Source organism: Symphalangus syndactylus, chromosome 3 (assembly GCF_028878055.3).
Source record: "Symphalangus syndactylus isolate Jambi chromosome 3, NHGRI_mSymSyn1-v2.1_pri, whole genome shotgun sequence".
Taxonomy (NCBI): domain Eukaryota; kingdom Metazoa; phylum Chordata; class Mammalia; order Primates; family Hylobatidae; genus Symphalangus; species Symphalangus syndactylus.
Genome location: NC_072425.2, coordinates 6894909 through 6918871, shown reverse-complemented (window position 1 = coordinate 6918871; position 23963 = coordinate 6894909). Strand labels below are relative to the sequence as shown.

Here is a 23963-nt window from a genome sequence, read left to right as displayed (position 1 = left end):
AGGGGATGGGCAGGAGCTCCATCCTGGGGCAAGTGGCACTGGCCAGGAGGGGCCACAGAGGTTTCAGCCAGCATGTGTTTCAGTAGGACCCAGTGAGCGCTGGCTCCGCTTGCACAGTGGTGGGCAGAGGCATTCGACACGTAAGGGCCTGGACAGTGGCGAGTGCCATGAAGAAAACAGAGGATAAGGAGCAGGCAGTGACTAGTTACAGGGTCCTGGGAGGGCAAGGCCTGGTGAGGTCTAGAAACCAGACATGCAGGTGCTACGATACCTTGGAAGCTTAGCCGGGGCAGCAAGATGCAGTCATGGCAGTGCCTGGGGCTGGCGCCACACAGGGGCCCAGAGCAGGTAGCCAAGAACTGACCAGTACACTCCTCCACACTAAGGGCATACAGGGTCGGTCGCTGGAGATTAGACAGGAGTTTTGAAGAGGATCCTTTGGAGAGAGCGAGAGCCTGCCCCTCACCTCCAACCCAGTGAGAGGGACTTTTGTGGCCCCTCAGATATATGCTCCTTCAAGCAATGACATCTGGGTTCTTTGCGGGCGGAAGCCTACGGCCTGCAGTAGGGGTGGAGGCAGGGAGATGGAGAGCTCATGTTGGGAGCAGGGGTGGGGGTGTGAGCAAGAGCGGGCAGCCAGGACCGGGTGAGTGATGGGGTCTCAATAGAGAGCATCTGTTCAGAGTGGATTGCTGAAAAGCTGGTGGCAGTGGGTGGGGTAGCGTGGGGGCTCTCCAGCTGGAGGAGAAATGGCTTTGTCTGTGCCTGGAAAAGCAGGCGGAGTCTAATGGAGCTTCGGGAGAACACACAGATGAGCCTGGGGAGAGACGAGTCGGCAGTAAATTCCTGTTAGGTCCAGAGAGGTGAGATCATCTCAGGACAGCACCGCACGAGGAATAACAACTGTCCCTTCTCCCTCCCGTGCTGTGACAGTGTTGAGTCAGCAGCTCCACAGCAATGCTGGGTACAGAGGAGCAAACAGGGGCCGTGTCTTTCTCTCCCACTGAAAGCAGCCAGCTGTGGCAGGCCAGCAAGCAACAGTGGGTATTGTCAGGGTGAATCATGTCAGTTTGATGACCAGCTGAGACTGAGACTGGACACTTTCTTTTTGTTTGAGACAGAGTCTTGCTCTGTCACCCATGCTGGAATGCGATGGCACGATTTTGGCTCACTGCAACCTCTGCCTCCTGGTTTCAAGTGATTCTCATGCCTCAGCCTCCTAAGTAGCTGGGATTACAGGCACGAGCCACCCCGTCCAGCTAATTTTTGTATTTTTAGTAGAGACGAGGTTTCGCCATGTTGGCCAGGCTGGTCTTGAACTCCTGACCTCAAGTGATCTACCTGCCTCAGCCTCCCAAAGTGCTGGGATGATAGGCATGAGCCACCATGCCTGGCCTGAACACTTTCAACTGCTGAGTTGAAATTGTATTTTCCACTTGAAAGTGGCTGTAGAACTTTGCCTTACCCAGGAGCTGTCACAATGGTCATGGGCTTGTCCAAATTGTCATCTAGGGGCATGGGAAGGATTTCTCCAATGACCATGTTTGGAGGCTCAGTGGAGGTAAATCATGTTGCTTTATGATTATGCACATATGATTTGCTTATGTTCATTATACTAGTTCCGTGAAGATCCAAGTTTGAAAATGTTCAGATCCATAGCTGCATTTTGATGCTAGCACAAACAGGCCTTGCTCATAGAGTGGATGTGAGAGAAGGAGAAGTCTCAACAATGATGTGACTTGAGGCACTGAGAAAGGTGATGCCATTTACTAAGAAAGGGAGAATCGGGAGCAACGAATTTACTTAGTTTTGTTTTAGCAGAGGGTGGTGGCGGAACTCCAGGATTCTGTTTTGGCTCTGCAAAACTTTAGATAACTATTTTCATACAAGTGGAGATCTTGGATGTGTAGGTGGGTGTTTAAGAGGGAATTCAGAGGGAACAGCAGGCTGAGGATGAGCATTTGAAGTACTTGACTCATGGACAGTGTTAAAAACTATGTGAGAGGATGAGATCACCTGGGTAATAAGTGCAGATGGAGAAAAGAAGGCCCAAGGCTGAGACTGGGGAGAATTCCAGCACTCAGGTCCAGTAGGAAAGCAGGAGCCGTGAAAGAGATGGGCTGGAGCTTTTAAGGGGGCAGGAATAACACCACGACCACACAGCATCCTGGGAGCAGAGTAAAGCGTTTGGAGAACATGATCAGCACCGCGACCGCACAGCATCCTGGGAGCAGAGTAAAGCGTTTGGAGAACGTGATCAGCACTGCGACCGCACAGCATCCTGGGAGCAGAGTAAAGTGCTTGGAGAACATGATCAGCACCATGACCGCACAGCATCCTGGGAGCAGAGTAAAGTGCTTGGAGAACATGATCAGCACCATGACCGCACAGCATCCTGGGAGCAGAGTAAAGTGTTTGGAGAACATGATCAGCACCGCGACCGCACAGCATCCTGGGAGCAGAGTAAAGTGCTTGGAGAACATGATCAGCACTGCGACCGCACAGCATCCTGGGAGTAAAGTGCTTGGAGAACATGATCAGCACCATGACCGCACAGCATCCTGGGAGTAAAGTGCTTGGAGAACATGATCAGCACCATGACCGCACAGCATCCTGGGAGCAGAGTAAAGTGCTTGGAGAACATGATCAGCACCACGACCGCACAGCATCCTGGGAGCAGAGTAAAGCGTTCGGAGAACATGATCAGCACCATGACCGCACAGCATCCTGGGAGCAGAGTAAAGCGTTCGGAGAACATGATCAGCACCATGACCGCACAGCATCCTGGGAGCAGAGTAAAGCGTTTGGAGAACATGATCAACACTGCGACCGCACAGCATCCTGGGAGCAGAGTAAAGTGCTTGGAGAACATGATCAGCACCATGACCGCACAGCATCCTGGGAGCAAAGTGTTTGGAGAACATGATCAGCACCATGACCGCACAGCATCCTGGGAGCAAAGCGTTCGGAGAACATGATCAACACCACGACCGCACAGCATCCTGGGAGCAGAGTAAAGCGTTCGGAGAACATGATCAGCACCATGACCGCACAGCATCCTGGGAGCAAAGTGTTTGGAGAACATGATCAGCACCATGACCGCACAGCATCCTGGGAGCAAAGCGTTCGGAGAACATGATCAGCACTGCGACCGCACAGCATCCTGGGAGCAAAGCGTTCGGAGAACATGATCAACACCACGACCACACAGCATCCTGGGAGCAGAGTAAAGCGTTCGGAGAACATGATCACCTGGGCCAGATGTTGCTGGAGGTCAAGGAAGATGGGAAGCCCAGACTGTTGCATTTGATAAAATGAAGGTTGTTGGTAAACTTGGCAGGGGCGTTCTCAGTGGTGGGACAACGCCCTGGAATGCGTGGGTTACAGGGAGGAGGAGGTGAGGAAACCAGGGTGGCAACCGCGGATGACTCTCCGAGGGAGCAGAGCAGTGGGAAGTAACTGCAGGGAGACGGGGGTTAAGGGAATGGGCTTTTAAAAAATTAAACTTTTAATTTAAGATAATTATAGATTCACATGCAGTAGTGAGAAATAAAGAAATAGCTCATGCATCCTTTACCCTTTTCTCCCGGTGGTAGCAACCTGCAAAATTATAGTCAGGGTCACAGTCAGGATATTGATGTTGATACATCAGTATCAATGATGTTGACACAGTGAAGACGAAGAGCATTTCCATCCCTGCAGGGGTCACTCATGCTGCCCTTTCATGGTCACACCCGCATCTCTCCTGCCCTCGCCCCCTCCTTAATCCCTGGCAACCACTAATCTGTTTGCCATATCTACAGTTTAGTCATTTTGAGAATGTTACGTGGACAAAACCATACCACATGTAACCTTTTGGTATTGGCTCTTTTCACTCAAAATTCTCTGGAGGTTCACCCAGGTGTTGGTAGCATGTTTCTTTTTACTGCCAGGTAGTATTGCGTGGTGCCAGGTGGTATTGCCTGGTGCCAGGTGGTATTCTGTGGTGCCAAGTGGTATTCCATGGTGCCAGGTGGTATTCCGTGGCTCCAGGTGGTATTCCGTGGCACCAGGTGGTATTCTGTGGCGCCAGGTGGTATTCCCTGGTGCCACGTGGTATTCCGTGGTGCCAGGTAGTATTCCGTGCTATGGTTGTACCATGGCTTGTTTAACCGTTCACCTGTGGAAGCTTCCAATTTGGGGTTATTATGAATAGAGTTGCTGTACACGTTTTTGTGCAAACGTAAGTTTTCATTTCTCTGGGATAAATGCCCAAGAGTGCAAATTTCTAGTTACAGTAGTTACATGCTTAGTTTTTTAAGAAACCAAAGCTTTTCCAGAGGGCTACACTCTTTTACATTTCCACCAGCGGTGTGTGAATAATTCAGTTTTTGTGCATTCTGGCCAGTGTTTGGTGGTGACACTTTTTTATTTTAGCCATTCTGATAGGGGTATAGTGACACATCACTGGTTTTAATTCACATGTCCTAACAGTGAGTGGTGTTGAGCATCTTTCTGGACTTATTTGCCACCTGTGTATCTTTGGTGAAATGTCTCTTCATATCTTTTGCCCATGTTCTGTTTGAATTGTTCTTTATATATTCTAGGAACTGGTTCTTTGTTATATATGTGGTTTGCAAATATTTTCTCCTAGTCAGTAGCTTATCTTTTCAAACTTTTCACCTGGTCTTTCATGGAACAAATGTTTTTAAAATTTGGTCGAGTCCAGTTTATCAATTTATCCTTTTGTGGATTGGGCTTTTGGTGTCAACTGTAAGAACTCTGCCTAGTCCTGAATCCTGAAGATTTTCTTTTTTCTTTTTTCTAAAAGTTGTATTGTTTTATATTTTACATGTAAGTTTACAATCTATTTTAGGTTAATAAAAGTGTGAGGTTTTTGCCTGCCTGCCTGCCTGCCTGCCTGCCTGCCTGCCTGCCTGCCTGCCTGCCTTCCTTCCTTCCTTCCTTCCTTCCTTCCTTCCTTCCTTCCTTCCTTCCTTCCTCCCTCCCTCCCTCGCTCCCTTCCTTCCTCCCTCCCTCCCTTTCCTTCCTTCCTCCCTCCCTTCCTTCCTCTCTCCCTCCCTCTTTCCCCTCCTCCTTCCTTCCCTCCCTCCCTTCCTTCCTGTAGCTCCAACACCACTTGTTGAAAAGGCTATATTTCCTCCATTGAATTGCCTTTGTACCTTTGGCAGAAATCTGCTGGACATATTTATGTGGGTCTATTTCAGGTCCACGTGTCTTTCTCTCTGCCAATACCACGTAGTCTTGCTTACTGTAGTTATCTATACGTTTTGAAATCAGGTTAGACTGATTCTTTCCATTTTATTCAATTTGGGAGAATTGACATCATTACTATGTTGGATGTTCCATGTCCAATCAGAACATGTTATTTCTCTTCATATATTTAGATCATGTTTGATTTCTTTCATTAGCATTTTGTAGTTTTCAGCATACAATATACATTTTGTTAGATTTGTAGCTATTATGTTTTCTTATTTTTTTTTAATGATTGTAATGTGTTTTGAGCACCCCTGGAGAAAGTGGGGTTGTAGTACTAGAGTGTCCAGCAACCCTGCCCTCACAGGGGATGAAAGGAAGCGGACCTTGGTGTTGACAGTGTACCCTTCATGGGATACTTGGATTACTTGGCAGGCAGCCAGTGCCTGGTTGTCCCACCTGTGACCAGGGGGTTCTTGATACAGGAAGCTTGTTTATACTGGCAGACATCCTTGTGGCTCTTGTCTGACCCATGTCTGGTTTGTGCCTGACCAGCATTGCAGTGTTGGGAGCCCATCCTAGTTCCCCAGGGAAAACCTGGCCCAAGGGTAGCCTTGGTTCTTCAGATGGAAGGCACACATTCAGTCACCACCACAACAGGAAATAAGTTCAACGATGTATTACCTACAGATCCTGGCAAGGAGGGCACCGTGAGTGGGGAGCGCCATCCTCCCTCCCCAGGTTATCTGAGGCAGTAATGAAGAGTCAGAGAGGGACAGAGGGAGGCAACTGGCCATGCTAGGGAATAGGGTGTGGGTCCCTTTAAAGTTGTGGGCAAATGCCTGAATGGTCAGTTTAAAGGAGGCAGCAGAAACGTGGAGTCTGCTAGGTGGGAGAGATGCCTCTAAGTTCTTATCTCTGGCCACGTTTTGGGTGTGGTGTTCTAACACCTAGGCAGCAACCTTTGCTGTGTTGTTCCCATTAGAAAATGGTATTGTATTTTAAATTTCGGTGTCCATGTGTTCATTACTAGTATATAGAAATACAATGGACTTTTGTATGTCAATCTTGATCATTCGACCTTACCAACTCCCTTATTAGTTCTGGGAGATTTTTTTGTAGATTCCTTGGGATCTTCTGTGTTGATAATCATATAATTTGCAAGCAGAAACAGTTTATTTCTTCTTTCTGATCTGCTTTTTTTATTGTGCTAAAATACGGATAACATAAAATTTACCGTCGTAACCATTTTTTTTTTTTTTTTTTTTTTGAGACGGAGTCTTGCTTTGTCGCCCAGGCTGGAGTGCAGTGGTGCAATCTCGGCTCACTGTAAGCTCCACCTCCCGGGTTCACGCCATTCTCCTACCTCAGCCTCTGGAGTACCTGGGACTACAGGCACGCGCCACCACGCCCAGCTAAGTTTTGAATTTTTTTTTTTTTTTTTTTTTGATAGAGACAGGGTTTCACCATGTTGGCCAGGATGGTCTTGATCTCCTGACCTCGTGATCCGCCTGCCTCGGCCTTCCAAAGTGCTGGGATTGCAGGCGTGAGCCACTGTGCCTGGCTTCCTTTTTTCCTTTCTTTTTTTTTTTTTTTTTTTTTTTTTTGAGACGGAGTCTCTCTTTGTCGCCCAGGCTGGAGTGCAGTGGCACTATCTTGGCTCACTTGCAAGCTCCGCCCCCCGGGTTCAAGCGATTCTCCTGCCTCAGCCTCCCGAGTAGCTGGGATTACAGGCACCTGCCACAGTGCCCAGCTAATTTTTGTATTTTTAGTAGAGACAGGGTTTCACTATCTTGGCCAGGCTGGTCTTGAACTCCTGACCTCGTGATCCACCTGCCTCAGCCTCCCAAAATGCTGGGATTACAGGCGTAAGCCACTGCGCCCAGCCACCTCCTTCCTTCTTAAGTAATATTCCATTGTATGTATGTATGACATTTTGCTTATCCATTCCTCTGTCAATGGAACATTGGGTTGCTGCCATGTTTTAACTCTTATGAAGAGTGCTGCCATGAACATGGTTGTATGAATATCTCTTTGAGACCTTGCTTTCAATTCTTTTGGGTATATACCCAGAAGTGGAATTGAGGGATCATATCATAATTACATTTTTAAGTTCTTGAGGAACTGCTGTATCGTTTTGCACAATGGTTGTACCATTTGACATTCCCACCTTTTGGTGTGAATACACATGCATTTCCATTTCTCCACATGCTCACCGATACTTGTTAATTTCTGTGTTTTTGATAGTAGCAATTTTAATGTATGTGAGGTGGTATCTGCTTGTAGTTTTGATTTGCATTTCTTTAATGATTAGTGATGTTGAGCATCTTTTCTTGCGCTTATTGGCCATTTGCATGTCTTCTTTGAAGAAATGTCTGTTGGAGTTCCTTGCCCATTTTCTAATCTGTTTTTTTTTGGTTGTTGTTGAGTTTTAGGCATTCTCTATATATCTTGAATATAATCCTTTTCAGATATATGATTTACAATTTTCTTCCATTCTGTGTGTGCCCTTTTTACTGAATTGATGGTGTCATTTGACACACAACATTTTAAAATTTTCATGAAGTCTAGTTTGTCTGTTTTTTCTTTTGTTGCCTGTACCTTTGATGTCATATCCAAGAAGTTGCTGTCAAATCTAATGTTGTGAAGCTTTTGAGCTATGTTTTCTTTTAAGAGTTTTACTTTTTTTAGGTCTCACATTCAGGTCTTTGATCCATTTTTAGTTAATTTTTGTATATGATAAGGATCCAGCTTTTTCTTCTTCTTCTTCTTTTTTTTTTTTTTTTAGGCAGAGTTTTGTTCTTGTTGCCCAGGCTGGAGTGCAATGGAACCCGCCTCCCGGGTTCAAGTGATTCTCCTGCCTCAGCCTCCTGAGTAGCTGGGATTATAGGCACCTGCCATTACGCCTGTCTAATTTTTGTATTTTTAGTAGAGACGGGGTTTCTCCATGTTGGTCAGATTGGTCTTGAACTCCCAACCTCAGGTGATCCACCCACCTTGGATTTGCTGAAAAGACTGTCCTTTTACCATAAAATGGTCTTGACGCTCTTGTCAAAAATCATTTGGCCATATATGCAAGAGTTTATTTTGGGACTCTGTATTCTATCCCCTTGGTCTGTGTATCTCGATCTATGTGCATTTTGCCTTATGGCACTGGCTAGAAACTTCAGCATTATGTTGAGTAAGAATGGCGAGAGCTGACATACTTGCCATGCTCCCAATCTTAGGAAAAAGCATTTGATCTATCACAATTAAGTATAATGTTAGCTGTAGGGTTGAGTTGTTGTTTTTTCTTTTGAGGTAGATGCTGTTTATCAAGTTGGGGCAGTTCTACTCTATTCTATTCTTACTTTTCTGAGAGTTTTTGTTATGAATGGGTGTTGAATTTTGTCACGTTTTTTCTGCACTGATATGATCATGTGAGTTTTCTTCTTTAGTCTGTTAATATAGTGAATTACATTGATTTTTGAATATTGAACCAGCCTTGCATTCCCAGAATAAATCCCACATGGTCATGGTACCTAATTCTCTTTATGTGTTGCTGAACTGTATTTGTTAGCATTTTTACTAAGGAGTCTTACACTTATATTCATGAGGGATTTTGATCTGTAATTTTCGTGTCTTTTTTTTTTGCTGTTGTTGAGACGGAGTCTTGCTGTGTCACCAGGCTAGTGTGCAGTGGTGTGATCTTGGCTCACTGCAATCTCTGCCTCCTGGGTTTAAGTGATTCCCCTGCCTTAGTCTCCCAAGTAGATGGGACTACAGGCACCCGCCACCATGCCTGGCTAATTTTTTTTTTTTTTTTTTTGTGGGATTTTTTTTTTTTTTTTTTTTTTACTTTTTTTTTTTTTTTTTATTATACTTTAGGGTTTTAGGGTACATGTGCACAATGTGCAGGTTTGTTACGTATGTATCCATGTGCCATGTTGATTTCCTGCACCCATTAACTCGTCATTTAGCATTAGGTGTATCTCCTAATGCTGTCCCTCCCCCCTCCCCCCACCCCACAACAGTCCCCAGAGCGTGATGTTCCCCTTCCTGTGTCCATGAGTTCTCATTGTTCAATTCCCACCTATGAGTGAGAACATGCGGTGTTTGGTTTTTTGTCCTTGCGATAGTTTACTGAGAATGATGTTTTCCAGTTTCATCCATGTCCCTACAAAGGACACGAACTCATCATTTTTTATGGCTGCATAGTATTCCATGGTGTATATGTGCCACATTTTCTTAATCCAGTCTATTGTTGTTGGACATTTGGGTTGGTTCCAACTCTTTGCTATTGTGAATAGTGGCCTGGCTAATTTTTTGTATTTTAGTAGAGACAGTGTTTCACCATGTTGGCCCGGATGGTCTCCATCTCCTGACTTTGTGATCTGCCCGCTTCAACCTCCCAAAGTGCTGGGATTACAGGCATGAGCCCCACCGTGCCCGGCCTATAATTTTCCTTTTTTTGTATTGCCTTTGTCTGGTTTTGGTATCAGGGTAACACAAGCTTCGTAAAATAAATCAGGAAGTATTTATTCCTCCTCTGTTTTCTGGAAGAGATTGTATAGAAATGTGTTACGTCTTTTAAAAATGTTTGGTAGGATTCTACTGTGAAACTCTCTGGGCTTAGAAATTTCTTTTTGGAGATCTTTTTTTAAATAACACTTTTGTTGCAATATAATCTGTGTACCATAAAATTCACCATTTTAAAGTTTACAGTTTACAGTTCAGAGTTTTTTGTATTTTCAAAAAGTTGTGCAGCCATCATTGTTATCTAATTTTAAGCATTTTCATTAACCAAAAGAGAAGCCCTGTATCCATGAGCCATCAGTCCCTATTTCCTTATTCCCACAGCCTCTGGCAAGCACTAACCTTTCTGTCTCTGTAGATTTGTCTATTCCAGACATTTTATATAAATGGAATCATACAATCGGTGGCCTTTTGTGTTTTTACATCCATGTTGAAGCAAGTATTGGTATTTTATTGTCAAGTATGATTTCATTGTGTATTTATAGCATATTTTGTTTATATTTCATGAGTTGATGGACATTTAGATATTTCCACTTTTAAAAATTATGACTAATGCTGCTATGAACATTCTTGCACAAGTTTTTGCAAGGAATATGTTTTCATTTCTCTTGGGTATGGACCTAGGATTGGAATTACTGGATCATAGAACTCTATGTTTAACCATTTGAGGAACCACCAAACTGTTTTCCATAGTAGCTGTACCATTTTATATTTATACCAACAGTGCACAAGGGCTCCAGTTTCTCTGCATCCTTACCAGCATTTGTTGTCTGTCTGAAATTTTAACCATCAGGCCAGGAGTGGTGGTTTATGCCTATAATCTCAGCACTTTGGGAGGCTGAGGTGGGAGGATCACTTGAGCCCAAGAATTCGAGACCAGGCTAGGCACCATAGCAAGACCCTGTCTCTACAAAAATATTAAAAAGTTAGCCAGGCATGGTGGTGTGTGCCTGTAGTCTCAGCTACTCGGCAGACTGAGGTGGGAGGATCACCTGAGCCCAGGAGTTGGAGGCTGCAGTGAGCCAGGATAGCACCACTGCACTCTAGCCTGTGTAACAGAGGGAGACCCTGTCTTTAAAAAAGTAATAATAAAACTAAAAAATAAGATAATTTTCACCATCTTAGTGGGCATGAAGTGGTATTTCTGTTCAGTTTTGACTTGCATTTCTAAAGTGACTTATTTTTATTTTTGGGACAGGATCTTACTGTGTCACCCAGGCTGGAGTACAGGGGCATGATCATAGCTCACTGTAGCCTCAATTTCCTGGGCTCAAGTAATCCTCCCACCTCAACTTGGGAGAGTAGCCAAGACCACAGGTGCACACTGCCAAGCCTGGCTAATTTTTAATTTTTTTGTAGAGATGAGGTCTTCCTATGTTGCCCAGGCTGGTCTCAAGCTCCTGGGCTCAGGTGATTCTCCCTCCTCAGCCTCCGAAGTAGCAAGGACCACATGCGCATGCTACCATGCCTGGCTAAGTTTTTAAACTTTTTTTTTGTAGAGGTGGAGTCTTGCTATGTTACCCAGACTGGTCTTGAACTCCTGGCCTCAAGTGATCCTCCCACCTTGGCCTCTCAAAGCTCTGGGATTACAGGCATGAGCCACCACACGCGGCCATTGTTGAGCATCTTTTATGAGCCTATTCATCACTTATATATCTTCTTTGAAGAAATGTCAGCTGGGCGCAGTGGCTCACGCTGGGGGTTTAGTTGATTATTTAGACTTCCTTCTTTTGTGAGGTGGACATGTAGATCTATATGTTTTCCTTTGGCACTGCTTTAGCTGTGTCCTACAATTTGATGTATTGTCTCTTCACTTTCATTCAGTTCAATGTATTTTTAAATTCTCTTGAAATTTCCTCTTTGACCTATGAGATTATTATATAGAACTGTCTTGTTTACTTTGTGTTTGGAGAATTACCTGTTATCTTTCTGTTATTAATTTCTAGTTTGATTCTATTGTGGTGGGAGAATACACTAAACTGAAAGAATTTTAATTTTAAATTTGTTGATGTTTGTTACATGGCTCAAAATATGGTCTATTTTGATATGTATTTTGTGGGCACTTGGAAAGAATGTATATTCTGCTGTTGTGTGCTGTATGTACAGATGTTGATTGATTCTGTTGGTTGATGGTGTTGTTGAGCTCTTTTATATCCTTGCTGGTTTTCTGTCTATTCTACGAATTGTTGAGAGAGAGGCGTAGAAGTCTCCAGCTTTAATTGCAGATTTGTCTGTTTCTCTTTTCAGTTCTGTCGGTTTCTGTATTACTTATTTTGCAGCTCTGTTGTTGAGTATACACATATTTAGACTTGCTGTTTTTTTTTAATGGATTGACCTTTTTATCATTATATACATGTTTCCCTGTGTCTTGGGTAATTTTGTTTTACTGTGAGGTTTGCTTTATCTGATATTAATCTAGCCACTCCAGTTTAAAAAAATTAATCTTTATAGAAATCTTTTTTTGTATTTTACATTTTTTTTTGGAGACGGAGTCTCACTGTCACCCAGGATGGAGTTTAGTGGTGTGATGGTGTGCAATCTCAGCTCATTGCAGCCTCACCCTCCCACACTCAAGGAATCTTCTATATTAGATAGTATTATCTGGGGAGGGTCTTGACTACGAGTTGTCCAGGTTCTTGGCGGTTTGAACAAAGAATTGCACAAGATGCACAAAGCAACAAAAGAATGAAGAAATGAAAGCACAGATTTATTGAAACGAAAGTAAATTCCATAATGTGGGATTGGGCTCAGGTAAACGGTTCAAGAGCCCTGGTTACAGAATTTTCTGGAGTTTAAATACTCTCTAGAGGTTTCCCATTGGTTACCTGCTTACACCCTGTGCAAATGAAGACCAGGCCCACTACCGTTCTGATTGGTCACGGGAGGCGACCAATCAGTTACTTTCCATTTTTCATCTGCGATACAGTGGAATGGGGGGCGTTGCAAGGGGAGTAGCCTCTTCTTTTGTTACCTGGATGTGGAGAGGTAGAGTTTTCATTTTGATTCAGTTCTAGGAAGTCAGCACAAATCGGCCTTAGGATCCCTGCCTCCAGACCCTATTCTCCTGCCTCATTTCCCCTGAGAGATGTGATCCCCATCATCTTTATAGGAGGCTGAGGGACTGATGGTCTTTCTTCAGTTGATTTGGGCACGGTTCCTACCTATTGGGGATCATGGAACTCTCACCCTGCTCTGTCTAGTGGAGACAGGGTAGTTGCTGGATGGCCAGGGGTGGTGTCTTTACCTGGAACTGGCTGGAAACCTTGTCTCATGATCATCTGAAACTTGATGGTCTGTGGGCGAGAGGAAATTAATTTGCTTAAGAGATTTAATGAACATGGTCCGAAAACCAAGGCAAATATAGTCATTAGTGATGGGCTGGCTAGAGGAAGGAGCCATGCACCTCAACTTAGCATTTCTGACCAGGAGCCCCATGACTCAGACAGCTGTTGTCGTATCTTAGGGGCCCAGTCAGCTAATTTCCAGGCAGCATCCCTTACTAATCCTGATTAGTTGACATAAAACAGCATTTTTCCTCTAGAAAAAGACATAAGCCACCTTTTTAAGCAGTTAGGAGATCCAGTCCCCTTCAGTTCTGTAAAGTGACTGCTGCCAAGGAATCTGTCTGATTTTGTATGGCGATGATACTTTGGGCAATGTCTTCTGAGCTTTCCATAAAATCCTTGGACAAGTTGGTGATAGGATAGGGAGATTGCAAGCCTGCTAACTCCGGTTTCTACTCTTGCTGTTCTTCCTAGCCCGACCAAAAGGGGTTTGAGTTGGATGGCTCATTTGTGTCTGGTGGTTGCAGTTAAAGGTATAATGAGGAATTGGTTGTTGGGAGCTACATTAATTTTGGGAGCTAAATAACAAGTTACAGGTTCCAGTCCAGTTGGCTGGTAAGTCTAAGTAGGAACTGGTCCCACACAGGAAAAAGGCTCCTTGTTTTTCAAGACAAAACTTGTTTTCTATGGTGAACACATGGGCTAGCTTGTTGTTTTCGCTTTCCCATATGGTTGAGGTCTCTGCTAAGGTGGCCCTGGTTAAAGGCTGGAAAGGACCTTGGGAAGTATCCTGAGTTGCCCCAGCAGTTCTCTTTTCCCAGTGGAGGTAGTTAGGCTTAGTGTCCAGTAACTATCACCCAAAGGTATTTTCATACTGGGGAACCAAAAGGCAACTAGACCTCTCAGGATTAGTACATTCTTCACAAGGGAAACCGTGACTGCAGCTAGTGGGCCTGCCTTGACTGTACTTAGACTGTCCATCCTTTAAAGCCCTTAACTAGGGATGGTTTCCATGAAAACTGTACAGGTTATCTAAATGATGCAGTTTGGGTAACTGTATAGCTTACGTAATCGGGTGAAGGACTAACTTCCAGGGTGTAGTTGCATTGATGACTTTATTTTATCTTTATTTTTATTTATTTATTTATTATTATTATTTTTTTGAGATGGAGTCTTTCTCTGTCGCCTAGGCTGGAGTGCAATGGTGCGATCTCAGCTCACTGCAACCTCCACCTCCCAGGTTTGAGCGATTCTCCTGCCTCAGCCTTCTGAGTAGCTGGGACTACAGGCACGTGTCACCACACCCGGCTAGTTTTTTGTATTTTTAGTAGAAATGGGGTTTCACTGTGTTAGCCAGAATGGTCTCAAATCTCCTGACCTCATGATCTGTCCGCCTCGGCCTCCCAAAGTGCTGGGATTACAGGTGTGAGTCACCACACCGGGCACATTGATGACTTTTCAAGTTTCCAAGGACCGGACCAGAATTTTTGCTTCTCTTAATACAAAGTGGCACCTGGAATTTTAGCTCTATGTACATTTATATTGGGCCCAAATTGGTTTCTGAGGGGATGCAACTCCAGAAAGGTTGCTCAGATGGGATTGGAGAAGGTTTACTGCTCATTGTAACCCTTGTCATTTCCATAATTTTGAATTCATGTATGTTATCCAGGCTCATTAGTTTGAAGAGAGTTCCTCCCTTGTAGTTAGGGTGATAGGTCATTTCCTTAAGGGCCCAAGATTGGGCTGGGATCAGGATGGCAGTATATTTAGATGATGATGGAGATAAACAAAACCAACAGTCCTTTGCCAGGGCTGGGCTGGTGGTATTTAACAGTCTTTGTGTTAAATTTAAAGTTCTTAATAAATACCCAGAATCCTCTAATTGCTGGAGGGGTAAAGGGAAGCTCTGTTATGAAATAAAGCTGATTGCTAGTAATGCGTGGTTCCTGCATACGCAGGCTGTGGGTGACCATTATGGAACAAAAAAAAAATTACTTATTTGTTATTTTGTCCTATAGAATGGGAACTCTAGGGGGTGGATACCTATACTGTCAGGAACGCTTGTTATAAAAATGAATTGAAACACTTTAGTTAATTATTACAAAGGAAGTGATTCCATCCATTTTCAATAAAACAAATTGTAAAAATATAAAAAATAGCTACCAATATCCAGCTGATAAGTATGCAACAAAGACACCAAGGAAAGTTGGTAGGCATTTACTTATTTTTCGGCTGTCTTTTAAACAGGTACTTCACTGTTCCCACAGGTTCACAGGTGTAGTGGCTGATGGGAACTTCAGGTTCCAGGTCCAGGGCTTCAGGTATTGCAGGCTTGACCCTGGAAAGATGGATACAACTACCTAATCCTAGTACTTTGACTGCAGAAGGCATGGCCAGCACCACTGAAAATGGTCCCTTCCATTTGGGTTGCAATAGTTGAGCAGGTGATCCCTCTTTCCATGTTTTAACAAGTACCTGATTTCTCATTTTGGAGATAATGGCAGACGGGAGGCAGGACTAGATTGCAGTTCCTACTCGGATGGCCAGAGCAGCCTGTGGAGGCTTGTATTGTGAACTTTTGCTCCAGAATGACTGCAGAAATAAATCAGGAAAGCCAAGAGAACCCATAGACCCTCTGAAGGAAGTGGATTGCTCCAGCAGGACCTGGGAGATACCCAAAATACTGTGCTGGTATCCACGGCTGAGAGACCCACAGACAGTTCATATCACAGGACTCTGTGCAGACAACCCCCAGTACCAGCCTGGAACCTGGTAGACTTGCTGGATGGCTAGATCCAGAAGAGAGACAACAATCACTATAGCTCAGCTCTCAGGAAGCCACAGCTCTAGGAAAATGGGGAGAGTACTACCTACATCAAGGGAACACCCCATGGGACAAAAGAATCTGAACAACAGCCTTGAGCCCTAGACCTTCCCTCTGACAGAGCCTACCAAAATGAGAAGGAAACAGAAAACTCTGACAATATGACAAAACAAAGTGCCTTAACACCCTGAAGAAATCCCACTAGCTCACTAGCAATGGGTCCAAACCAAGAAGAAATCCCTGATTTACCTGAAAAAGAATTCAGAAGGTTAGTTATTAAGCTAATCAGGAGGCATCAGAGAAAGGCAAAGCCCAATTTAAGGACATCAAAAAATGGTACAAGAAATGAGGGGATAAATTTTCTTTTTTTTCATTATACTTTAAGTTCTAGGGCACATGTGCACAATGTGCAGATTTGTTACATATGTATACATGTGCCATGTTGGTTTGCTGCACTCATTAACTCATCATTTACATTACGTATTTCTCCTAATGCTATCCCTCCCCCAAACCCCACCCCATGACAGGCTCTGGTGTGTGATGTTCCCTGCCCTGTGTCCAAGTGTTCTCATTGTTCAATTCCCACCTACGAGTGAGAACATGTGGTGTTTGGTTTTCTGTCCTTGCGATAGTTTGCTCAGAATGATGGTTTCCAGCTTCATCCATGTCCCTACAAAGGACATGAAATCATCCTTTTTTATGGCTGCATAGTATTCCATGGTGTATATGTGCCACTTTTTCTTAATCCAGTCTATCATTGATGGACATTTGGGTTAGTTCTTAGTCTTTGCTATTGTGAATAGATAGTGCCACAATAAACATCTGTGTGCATGTGTCTTTATAGTAGCATGATTTATAATCCTTTGGGTCAAATAGTATTTCTAGTTCTAGATCCTTGAGGAATTGCCCACTGTCTTCCACAATGGTTGAACTAGTTTACACTCCCACCAACAGTGTAAAAGCGTTCCTATTGCTCCACATCCTCTCCAGCACCTGCTGTTTCCTGACTTTTTCTTTTTTTCTTTTTATTTTTTTGACAGAGTCTCACTCTGTTGCCCAGGCTGGAGTACAGTGGCACAGTCTTGGTTCACTGTCACCCAGGCTGGAGTGCAGTGGCGCGATCTTGGCTCACTGTCGCCCAGGCTGGAGTGCAGTGGCACGATCTCGGCTCACTGCAAGCTCTGCCTCCTGGGTTCACACCATTCTGCTGCCTCAGCCTCCCGAGTAGCTGGGACTACAGGCACCTGCCACCACACCCGGCTAATTTTTTGTATTTTTTAGTAGAGACAGAGTTTCACCGTGTTAGCCAGGATGGTCTTGATCTCCTGACCTTGTGATCTGCCTGCCGCGGCCTCCCAAAGTGCTGGGATTACAGGCATGAGCCACTGCGCTCGGCTGTTTCCTGACTTTTTAATGATCGCCATTCTAACTGGTGTGAGATGGTATCTCATTGTGTTTGATTTGCATTTCTCTGATGACCAGTGATGATGAGCGTTTTTTCATGTGTCTGTTGGCTGCATAAAGGTCTTCTTTTGAAAAGTGTCTGTTCATATCCTTTGCCCACTTTTTGATGGGGTTGTTTGATTTTTTTCTTGTAAATTTGTTTAAGTTATTTGTGGATTCTGGATATTAGCCCTTTGTCTGATGGATAGATTGCAAAAATTTTCTCCCATTCTGTAGGTTGCGTGTTCACTCTGATGGTAGTTTCTTTTGCTGTGCAGAAGCTCTTTAGTTTAATTAGATGCCATTTGTCTGTTTTGGCTTTTGTTGCCATTGCTTTTGGTGTTTTAGTCATGAAGTCCTTGCCCATGTCTATGTCCTGAATGGTATTGCCTAGGTTTTCTTCTAGGGTTTTTATGGTTTTAAGTCTGACATTTAAGTCTTTAATCCATCTTGAATTAATTTTTGTATAAGGTGTAAGGAAGGGATCCAGTTTCAGCTTTCTACATATGGCTAGCCAGTTTTCCCAGCACCATTTATTAAATAGGGAATCCTTTCCCCATTTCTTGTTTTTGTCAGGTTTGTCAAAGATCAGATGGTTGTAGATGTATGGTGTTATTTCTGAGGCCTCTGTTCTGTTCCATTGGTCTGTATCTCTGTTTTGGTACCAGTACCATGCTGTTTTGGTTACTATAGCCTTGTAGTATAGTTTGAAGTCAGGCAGCGTGATGCTTCCAGCGTTGTTCTTTTTGCTTATGATTGTCTTGGCAATGCGGGCTCTTTTTTGGTTCCTTATGAACTTTAAAGTAGTTTTTTCCAATTCTGTGAAGAAAGTCATTGGTAGCTTGATGGGGATGGCATTGAATCTATAAATTACCTTGGGCAGTATGGCCATTTTCACGATATTGATTCTTCCAACCCATGAGCATGGAATGTTCTTCCATTTATTTGCGTCCTCTTTTATTTCATTGAGCAATGGTTTGTAGTTCTCCTTGAAGAGGTCCTTCACTTGAGGGGATAAATTTTCAATGAAATAGAGAGCATAAATAAAAAACAATAAAAACTTCAGGAAACACTGGATGCACTTAGAGAAATGTAAAATGCTCTGGAAAGTCTCAGCAATAGAATTGAACAAGGAGAAGAAAGAACTTCAGAGCTCGAAGACAAGGTTTTTGAATTAAGCCAATCCAACAAAGGCAAAGAAATAAGAATAAGAAAATATGAACAAAGCCTCCAAGAAGTCTGGGATTATGTTAAATGACCAAACCTAAGAATAATTGCCATTCCTGAGGAAGAAGAGAAATCTAAAAGTTTGGAAAATGTATTTGGGGAAATAATCAAGGAAAACTTCCCTAGCCTTGCTAGAGACTTAGATGTCCAAATACAAGAAGCTCAGAGAACACCTGGGAAATTCATTGCAAAAAGATCATCGCCCAGGCACATTGTCATCATATTATCTAAAGTTAAGATGAAGGAGGACGGGTGCTGTGGCTCACGCCTGTAATCCCAGCACTTTGGGAGGCCAAGGTGGGTGGATCACCTGAGGTCGGGAGTTTGAGACCAGCCTGACCAACATGGAGAAACCCCGTGTCTACTAACAATAGAAAAAATTAGCTGGGAATGGTGGTGCACACCTGTAATCCCAGCTACTTGGGAGGCTGAAGCAAGAGAATCGCTTGAATTTGGGAGGCGAAGGTTGCAGTGAGCCAAGATCGCACCATTGCACTCCAGCCTGGGCAACAAGAATGAAACTCTGTCTCAAAAAAAAAACAAAAAAAAAAAAACAAAGACAAAGGAAAGAATCTTGAGAGCTATGAGCCAAAAGCACTAGGTAACCTATAAAGGAAAATCTATAAGATTAACAGCAGATTTCTCAACAGAAACACAACAAGCTAGAAGGGATTCGGGCTCTATCTTCAGCCTCCTTAAACAAAACAATTATCAGCCAAGAATTTTGTACCCAGCAAAACTAAGCATCATAAATGAAGGAAAGATAGTTTTTTTCAGACACAAATGCTGAGAGAATTCGTTACTACCAAGCAAGCACTACAAGAATTGCTAAAAGGAGCTCTAAATCTTGAAACAAATTTTCAAAATACACCAAAATGGAACCTCCTTAAAGCATAAATCCAACAGGATTTATATAACAATAAAAATTAAAAAAACCCAAGGTATTCAGGAAACAAGTAGCATGATGACTAGAATAGTATCTCACATCTCAATATTAACATTGAATGTAAATGGCCTAAATGCTCCACTTAAAAGATACAGAATGGTGGAATGCATAAGGATTCACCAACCATCTGCTCCCTCTAAGAGACTCACCTAACACATAAGACTCACATAAACTTAAGGTAAAGGGGTGGAAAAAGAAAGACTTTCCATGCAAATAAACACCAAAAGCAAGCAGGAGTAGCCGTTCTTATATCAGACAAAACAAAGTTTAAAGCAGCAACAGTTATAAAAGACAAAGAGGGACATTATATAATGATAAAAGGCCTTGTCCAACAGGAAAATATCACAATCCTAAATATATATGCACCTAACACTGGAGCTCCCGCATGTATAAAACAATTGCTAGTAGACCTAAGATATGAGATAGACAGGCCAGGCACAGTGGCTCACGCCTGTAATCCAGCACTTTGGGAGGCCGAGTTGGGTGGATCACCTGAGGTCAGGAGTTTGAGACCAGTCTGGCCAACGTGGTGAAACCCTGTCTCTACTAAAAATACAAAAAATTAGCCAGGTGTGATGGCAGCCTCCTGTAATCTCAGCTATTTGGGAGGCTGAGGCAGGAGAATGGCATGAACCCAGAGGTGGAGGTTGCAGTGAGCCAAGATAGTGCCATTGCACTCCAGCCTGGGTGACAGAGCGAGACTCTGTCTTAAAAGAAAAAAAAAAAAGAAATGAGATACACAGCAACACAATAATAGTGGGGGACTTCAGTACTCCACTGACAGCACTAACAGGTCATCAAGGCAGAACGTCAACAAAGAAACAGTGAATGTAAACTATACCCTGGAACAAATGGACTTAACAGATATTTACAGAACATTCTAGCCAACAGCTACAGAATATATATTCATCAGTGTTTGGAACTTTCTTCAAGATAAACCATATACATAGGCCACAAAATGAGCCTCAATAAATTTAAGAAAATTGAAATTATATCAGGCACTTTCTGAGACCACAGTGGAATAAAACTGGAAGTCAACTCCAAGAAGAACCCTCAAAACCATGCAAATACATGGAAATTAAATAACCTGCTCCTGAATGATCATTGGGTCAAAAATGAAATCAAGATGGAAATTTAAAAATTCTTTGAACTGAGGCCGGACGCGGTGGCTCACACCTGTAATCCCAGCACTTTGGGAGGCCAAGGCGGGTGGATCACGAGGTCAGGAGATCGAGACCATCCTGGCTAACATGGTGAAACCCCGTCTCTACTAAAAATACAAAAAAAAAATTAGCTGGGCGTGGTGGCAGGCACCTGTAGTCCCAGCTACTCGGGAGGCTGAGGCAAGAGAATGGCGTGAACCCGGGAGGCGGAGCTTGTGGTGAGCTGAGATCGCGCCACTGCACTCCAGCCTGGGCAACTCAGCAAGACTCCATCTCAAAAAAAAAAAAAAAATTAAATAAAAAATAAAATTCTTTGAACTGAATGACAGTAGTGACAGAACCTACCAAAACCTCTGGAATACAGCAAAGGTGGTGCTGAGAGGAAAGTTCATAGCCCTCAACACCTACATCGGAAAGTCCGAACGAGCACAGGCAATCTAAGGTCACACCTCAACAAACTAAAGAAACAAGAACAAACCAAACCCAAACCCAGCACAATAAAGGAAATAACAAAGATGAGAGCAGAACTAAATGAAACTTAAACAAAAAAACACAAAAGATAAATGAAACAAAAAGCTAGTTCTTTGATAAGGTAAATAAAATTTATAGGCCATTAGCAAGTTTAACCAAGAAAAAAAGGGAGAAAATCCAAAGAAGCTCTATTAGAAATGAAATGGGAGATATTACAATTGACACCACAGAAATACAAAAGATTTCTCAAGGCTACTGTGAACACCTTTACCCATGTAAGCTAGAAAACCTAGAGGAGATGGATAAATTCCTGGAACGATACAATCCTCCTAGCTTAAATCAGGGAGAATTAGATACCCTGAACAGACCAATAACAAGCAGTGAGATTGAAATGGTAATAAAAAAATTACCAACCAAAAAAGTCCAGGACCAGATGGATTCACAGTAGAGTTCTATCAGACATTCAAAGAGAATTGGTACCAATCCTACTGACACTATTCCACAAGATAGACAAAGAGGGAATTCTCCCTAAATCATTCTATGAAGCCAGTATCACCCTAATGTCAAAACCGTGAAAGGACATAACCAAAAAAGAAAAATACAAACCAATATCCCTGATGAACATAGATGTAGAAATCCTCAACAAAATACTAGCTAACAGAATACAACAGTATATCAAAAAGATAATTCACCGTGATCACGTGGGTTTCATACCAGGGATCAGGGATGGTTTAACGTACTCAAGTCAATAAATGTGATACACCACATAAACAATTAAAGACAAAAATCACATGATTATCTCAATAGATGTGGAAAAAGCCTTTGACAAAATTCAGCATCCTTTATGATTAAAACCCTCAGCAAAATCGGCATACACAAGACATACCTCAGTGTAATAAAAGTCATTTATGACAAACCCACAGTCAACATAATACAGAATGGGGAAAAGTTGAAAGCATTCCCTTTGAGAACTGGAACAAGACAAGGATGCTCACTCTCACCACTCCTCTTCAACATAGTAATGGAAGTCCTAACCAGAGCAATCAGACAAGAGAAAGAAAGCAAGGTCATCCAAATTGGGAAAGAGGAAGTCAGACTGTCGCTGTTTGTTTGCTGATGATATGATTGTTTACATAGAAAACCCTAAAGACTCCTCCAGAAAGCTCCTAGAACTGATAAAAGAATTCAGCAAAGTTTCCAGATACAAAATTAATGTACACAAATCAGTAGCTCTTTTATATACTAACAGTGACCAAGCTGAGGAGGAAATCAAGAACTCAACCCCCTTCACAATAGCTGCAAAACAAACAAACAAAAAACAGAAAACCAAAAGACTTAGGAATATACCTAACCAAGGAGGTGAAAGACCTCTACAAGGAAAACTACAAAACACTGCTGTAAGAAATCATAGGTGACACAAACAAATGGAAACACATCCCATGCTCATGGGTGGGTAGAATCAATATTGTGAAAATGACCATACTGCCAAAAGCAGTCTACAAATTCAATGCAGTTCCCATCAAAATACCACCCTCATTCCTCTCAAATTTGGAAGCATCACATTACCCATCCTCAAACTATCGTATAAGGCCATAGTCACCAAAACAGCATGGTACGGGTATAAAAATAGGCACATAGGCCAATGACAGAATAGAGAACCCAGAAATAAACCCAAATACAGCAAACAAGAAGATAAAAGTGAAGAAAGGACACCCTATTCAACAAATGGTGTCGGGATAATTGGCAAGCCACATGTAGGAGAATGAAACTGAATTCTCATCTCTTATCTTATAAAAAATCAACTCAAGATGGATCAAGGACTTATCTAAGACGTGAAACTATAAAAATTCTAGAAGATAACATTGGAAAAACCCTTGTAGACATTGACTTAGGCAAGGACTTCATGACCAAGAACCAAAAGCAAATGCAACAACAACAAAAAAGATAAATAGCTGGGACTTAATTAAACCAATGAACTTTTGCACAGCAAAAGAAACAGTTGGCAGAGTAAACAGACAACCCACAAAGTGGGAGAAAATCTTCACAATCTACACATTTGAGAAAGGACTAATATCCAGAATCCACAATGAACTCAAACAAATTAGTAAGAAAAAAATCCCATCAAAAAGTGGGCTAAGGACGTGAATAGACAGTTCTCAAAAGAAGATGTACAAATGGCCAACAAACATGGAAAAATGCTCAACATCATTAATGATTAGGGAAATGCAAATCAAAACTACAATGTGATACCACCTTACTCCTGCAAGAATGACTGTAATAAAAAAATTAAAAAATAATAGATATTGGCATGGATGCGGTGAACAGGGAACAGTTCTACACTGCTGGTGGGCATGTAAACTAGTACAACCAGTATGGGAAATGATGTGGAGATTTCTTAAAGAACTAAAAGTAAAACTACCATTTGATCCAGTAGTTTCACTAGTTGGTGTCTACCAAGAGGAAAATAAGTCATATGAAATGGAGACTTGCACATGCATGTTTACAGCAGCACAATTTGCAATTGCAAAAATGTGAACCAACCCAAATGCCCATCAATCAACCAGGGGATAAAGAAACTGTGATATATATATGATGGACTACTACTCAGCCATAAAATGGAATGAATTAATGGCATTCACAGTGACCTTGGTGAGATTGGGACTATTATTCTAAGTGAAGTAATTCAGGAATGGAAAACCGAACATCGTATGTTCTCACTCATAAGTGGGAGCTAAGCTGTGAGGATGCAAAGGCATGAGAATGACACAGTGGACTTTGGGGACTCAGGAGGAAAGGGTGGGAAGGGGTGAGAGATAAAAGACTACAAATTGTGTGCAGCATACGCTGCTTGGGTGATGGGTGCACGAAAATCTCATAAATCACCACTAAAGAAC

The 23963-nt window shown here is 42.7% G+C and overlaps 1 protein-coding gene across 4 annotated transcripts in view; it reads left to right on the top strand.

The window, feature by feature from the left end:
• The window catches only part of CACNA1B (calcium voltage-gated channel subunit alpha1 B), a 243833-nt gene that overhangs the window by 43115 nt on the left and 176755 nt on the right, over nucleotides 1–23963 (top strand). The gene's annotated exons all lie outside the window — the stretch shown is intronic.